Raw genomic sequence first — 5,946 nt, 5'->3', positions numbered from 1 at the left:
GGGTCATCCCAGTGCACTAGCCCCAAGCGTCCAGTATCGTGCATCGAACCTGGACTGGCATCTCGTTTCATACATGATATTTTACATGTTTCAATGCCACAAAAGAATTTTATCTAATACATACATAAATAGTAACAGAATTAGACATTCACTATTTTGGAGTCACTGATGGAATAATGGATCTGACAGTAACAGTTGCACAAATCATTAGGTGAAAGACTATAAGAGAGCACCTGAGGTGAATATACTCAACATACCGGTCAAAGTGAACATCAATAAGAAAGAGACGACCAGACATTTTGAGTCCCTCAATATGTTAAAAAAAAAAAAAAAGTACAGAGAATCACCAATGGGAAATTCTTAAAAAAAAGAAAAAGGGGTGACTTCTTTCAACTCGGCTCAGGGTCTTTGTGTTTTATTGCCAGTTTATAAGGAATATAGGGACTCTGATGCCCAATATAAATTTTAATTCCACTATACCACTTTTATGCATGAGCTTGCTTGAAAAAATGACTTTGCTTTTTGCACTTAACTTTCTGTACTTTGGTTTCATAACACGTAAAATGGGATAATAATTAGCAACTCAAATGCACAGTGTCTTTTAGGGTTGTCATGAAAAGGTCAATGAGATAACTCACGTAGAGATCTCAACAAAACGGTTGCTCAAAAGTAAATCTTATAATCAATAATTATCTGCTATTGTTAATGCTTTTTTTGATATTAAAAGTCAGCTAACCTTACAGAATTTAGACCCTAATTGGAGAAGGAGAAGTGGTGTACTAACAATTTTAATAGACTAGAAAAGCTCCTACGAAAATAATAAATGAATAAAAAATAAATATACAGTGTATTCTTATTGTCCATTCATTCTCTGAATTCCCATGGTTATGAGGTTGCAGAGATAAATAAATTTGCTATGACATGAAAATAATCAATCAAGAACTGACAGTTTATAAAATTATTCTCTAGTAAATTTTTTCCATTGCTCCCTTGTTGACCACTTAACATTACTGACTATCCCTGCTCCTCTCCTCAAGTTCTTTATCAGTAATTCTGTTTGCTAATGATAGTGTCCTGTAAATATTAGTCAATGAAATTAAAACATACTGAAATTAATTAGAAAGTGAAAGTGCACATCTTGTAAAAATCATATTTTCAATATATCAATAAAATTGTGTTTGTTGACTATTCCTTTCACATACAAAGCCATTGCCAAATGGAGACCTTAAAGAGTTTAGCAACAAAATGAAGGAAATATTGATAAAAGTTATGTTCCTTATTTTTATAAATGTTTTAGAAATCAAGATTTAAGGTAGACTTTTAGTTCAGTTCAGTTCAGTCACTCAGTCGTGTCCGACTCTTTGAGACCCCATGAATCACAGCACGCCAGGCCTCCCTGTCCATCACCAACACCCGGAGTTCACTCAGACTCATGTCCATCAAGTCAGTGATACCATCCAGCCATCTCATCCTCTGTCGTCCCCTTCTCCTCCTGCCCCCAATCCCTCCCAGCATCAGAATCTTTTCCAATGAGTCAACTCTTCGCATGACGTGGCCAAAGTACTAACTGGGGTTTCAGCTTTAGCATCATTCCTTCCAAAGAAATCCCAGGGCTGATCTCCTTCAGAATGGACTGGTTGGATCTCCTTGCAGTCAAAGGAACTCTCAAGAGTCTTCTCCAACACCACAGTTCAAAAGCATCAATTCTTCAGCACTCAGCCTTCTTCACAGTCCAACTCTCACATCCATACATGACCACAGGAAAAACCACAGCCTTGACTAGACGGATCTTTGTTGGCAAAATAACGTCTCTGCTTTTGAATATGCTATCCAGATTGGTCATAACTTTCCTTCCAAGGAGTAAGCGTCTTTTAATTTCATGGCTGCAGTCATCATCTGCAGTGATTTTGGAGCCCAAAAAATAAAGTCTGACACTCTTTCCACTGTTTCCCCATTAGGGAAATGGATAAAAACATTTCAGTAAAAGTGACATTCTTTATGATCTTTCTGTAAAACTTATGTGATAAAGAGTATAATTTCTCTATATTACAAAATATCAGAAAAATTATATTCTAAAAAGTCACACTTTGAAAATATATTTGAGAATGAGAATACAGTGTCTGTATATGGTAAAACTTGATAATATATAATAGGAAACAAACCAAGTTTGTATTTTTTAGTTTCATCATAATTCTATCAGCTATGCCCCATCCCACTATATTATTGCCTCCATTTTCTATAAAATTTGTATTCCAATTTTAAATAGATTATTTTAAGTGTCTTTTTCCTGTCCTAATAAAAGAAACCTGATTCAGATTTGTTTGTATTCAGAATATATACAGTTTCCCAGAAAACTCTTGAATGCTGTGCTAAGGATCTTAATTGTTATGAAGCCATGCAGATTTTTAAGCATCGGTACCCTGTACATCTCATGGAATGGGCACTTCCGTGAGACATTGTTTGCACCTGCCGCTCAGCTCACAACCAGCCAATGCTGCAGTAAACAGCTTCACACAGATTTACTAGATAGTATACCATCTAGTATACTAAACTGTATACTATCAGTCACTTGATTTCTATCTAAGGCTATATCCAATGGCAGGCCTTTGGACACCTGAAAAACCACTCGATACTCACTCATGCACTGGTAAGTTCTAAAGAGTAAACACTCCATGGTCTACCACTGGATCCAAAAGAACAGGAACCAGGGGATAACTGCTTCCCTTTTCTCTTTCCAGCAGGTATTTCTGTGGCCCTCTGGCTGATGGGGGCCAGCTGGGTAACTCTCTGGAGTCTTGCCTTTTCTTCCTTTTCTTTTTCATTCTTTTCCCTTGAGATCATGTTGCCAAATTAACTGAACAATACAATGGGAAATTTATAAGTAAGCTCTCCTCTAATCAAATTCTCACATCCACCAAAAATTGTGCAAAAAAATGAAGAGAGTTTACAAAACTAAGAAACTTGGATTCATATCATAAATGATTTGCATAATATCACCTTTGTTTTTGTGAGCAAATCATATTTGGGCATTTTATGTAAGACATATCGTTATATTAAATTTCATCAAGAACATTGGTAAAATACTTTAACAATATGGTTTATGAGTCATAATAGTATATTTTCTTATTGATATGGGTTTATTATACAGTTATTTATTTATTTATTTGGGTGGGGGTTTAAAGGTTTATTGAAAGTGGGCATTATTTACACCATGTTCATACCAAAATACAAGCAGTGTTTCCCCAGCACCTGTGGCAGACGTTTAAGGGGGAAAGTTGAGCTCACATAGCCTCAAGAATCATAAACATGCCAACCTTTCCCAAAATAATATCTCTCTTTATGGCAAGTCCAGCCTCCCATGCTAGGGCTCTTACCATGATTTGAACTTTGATGAACTGCATTTTAACCCACCTTTTGGCTACGAAACTGTCAGGACTTATGAGCTAAACAGGTTACATCCTGGTCAGTGCCCCAGTGGACATGTTCCAGAGAAAATCACAGTGTTGTCTTCCAAAGCAGTGGCTCAGAAAGAGGCCTGTGAGCCTCTGCACTGGTTCAGAACCCAAGTTTCTGGCTTCTGTGAGAAAACATTACAAGGCAGAGCTGCAGGTGGCCCTGTCTGGGCAAATAACCTTGCTTTCAGTGGAGAGTTCTCCAAGTATTAATACATTTCTAATGATTCTCAAGATAACATGCAGATTCTTGACATTTGGGTTTTGTAATATGTCAGTGCCTCTATTTTGGTTCCTGGACTGAAATGATAATTTACCTGCTGAATCCTTCTTTGCTCACTCTCTCTCTTTTTTTTCTTTTTCCTCTTTTTTTTTTTTTTTTTTCTATTTTAATTGGAGGCTAATTACCTTACAATATTGTGGTGGTTTTTCCATACATTTACATGAATCAGTCATGGGTGTACATGTGTTCCCCATCCTGACCCTCCTTCCGTCCCCATCCCATCACTCAGGGTCATCCCAGTGCACCAGCCCTGAGCTCCCTGCCTCATGCATCGAACCTGGATTGGTGATCTGTTAATATTAAACATGTTAATATACATGTTTCAGTGCTATTCTCTCAAATCATCCCACCCTCGCCTTCTCCCACAGAGTACAACAGCCTGTTCTTTACATATGTGTCTCTTTTGCTGTCTTGCATATAGGGTCATCGCTGCTGCTGCTGCTGCTGCTAAGTCGCTTCAGTCGTGTCCGACTCTGTGCGACCCCATAGACAGCAGCCCACCAGGATCCCCCGTCCCCGGGATTCTCCAGGCAAGAACACTGGAGTGGGTTGACATTACCTTCTCTAATACATGAAAGTGAAAAGTGAAAGGGAAGTCGCTCAGTCGTGTCCTACTCTAGCGACCCCATGGACTGCAGCCTACCAGGCTCCTCCATCCGTGGGATTTTCTAGGCAAAAGTACTGAAGTGGGGTGCCATTGCCTTTCCGAGGGTCATCACTACTATCTTTCTAAATTTTGTATATATGTATTAATATCCTGTATTGGTGTTTTTGTTTCTGACTTACTTTGCTCTGTATGATAGGCTCCAGTTTCATCCACCTCATTAGAACTGATTCAAATGCATTCTTTTTAATAGCTGAGTAATATTCCATTGTGTAAATGTACCACAGCTTTCTTATCCATTTGTCTGCTGATGGACATTTAGGTTGCTTCCATGTCCTGGCTATTGTAAACAGTGCTGCAATGAACACTGGGTTACACATGTCTCTTTCAATTCTGGTTTCCTCTGTGTGGGATTTCTGGGTTGTATGTCAGTTCTAGTTCCAGCTTTTTAAGGAATCTCCACACTGTTCTCCATAGTGGCTGTACTAATTGCATTCCCACAAACAGTGTAAGAGGGTTCCATTTCTCCGCACCCTCTTCCAGCATTTATTGTTTGTAGACTTTTTGATAAGAGTCATTCTGACTGACATGAGATGATACCTCGTTGTGGTTTTGATTTGAATTTCTCTAATAATAAGTAATGTTGAGGCTCTTTTCATGTTTGTTAGCCATTTTTATGTCTTCTTTGGAGAAATGTCTATTAAGTTCTTTGGCCCTTTTTTTTTTTTTATTGTGTCACTTATTTTTCTGGAATTGAGCTGCAGGAGTTGCATGTATATTTTTGAGATTAATTCTTTGTCAATTGCCTCATTCACTAGTATTTTCTCCCATTCTTAAGACTGTCTTTTCACCTTGCTTATACTTTCCTTCATTGTGCAAAAGTTTTTAGTTTTAATTAGGTCCCATTTGTTTGTTTTTGCTTTTATTTCCATTACTCTGGGATGTGGGGCATGGAGGATCCTGCTGTGATTTATGTTGGAAACTGTTTTGCCATAAACCTAGGTTTATGGTTTTATGTTTTCTGGTTTTATGGTTTCTGGTCTTACATTTAGATCTTTAATCCATTTTGAGTTTACTTTTGTGTATTATGTTATAAAGTATTCTTGTTTCATTCTTTTACAAGTGGTTGACCAGTTTTCCCAGCACCACTTATTAAAGAGATTGTCTTTTCTCCATTGTATATTTTTGCATCCTTTGTCAAAGATAAGGTGTCCATAGGTGTGTGGATTTATCTCTGCGCTTTCTATTTTGTTCCACTGATCTATGTTCCTGTCTTTGTGCCAGTACCATACTGTCTTGATAACTGTTTGCTATGTAGTATAGCCTGAAGTCAGGCAGGTTGATTCCTCCAGTTCCATTCTTCTTTCCCAAGATTGCTTTGGCTATTTGAAGGTTGTTTTTTTTTTTTAATTTCCATACAAACAAACTGTGAAATTATTTGTTCTAATTTTCTGAAAAATACCATTGGTAGCTTGATAAGGATTGCATTGAATCCACAGATTGCTTTGGGTAGTATTCTCATTTTCACTATATTGATTCTTTTAATCCATGATCATGATATATTTTTCCATCTATTTGTGTCATCTTTGATTTCTTTCATCAATGTT

This window comes from Bison bison, unplaced genomic scaffold (genome assembly GCF_000754665.1).
Source record: "Bison bison bison isolate TAMUID 2011002044 unplaced genomic scaffold, Bison_UMD1.0 scf7180017864458, whole genome shotgun sequence".
Classification (NCBI taxonomy): domain Eukaryota; kingdom Metazoa; phylum Chordata; class Mammalia; order Artiodactyla; family Bovidae; genus Bison; species Bison bison.
The sequence above is the reverse complement of the archived record's forward strand: the minus strand, read 5'-3'. Positions refer to the sequence as shown.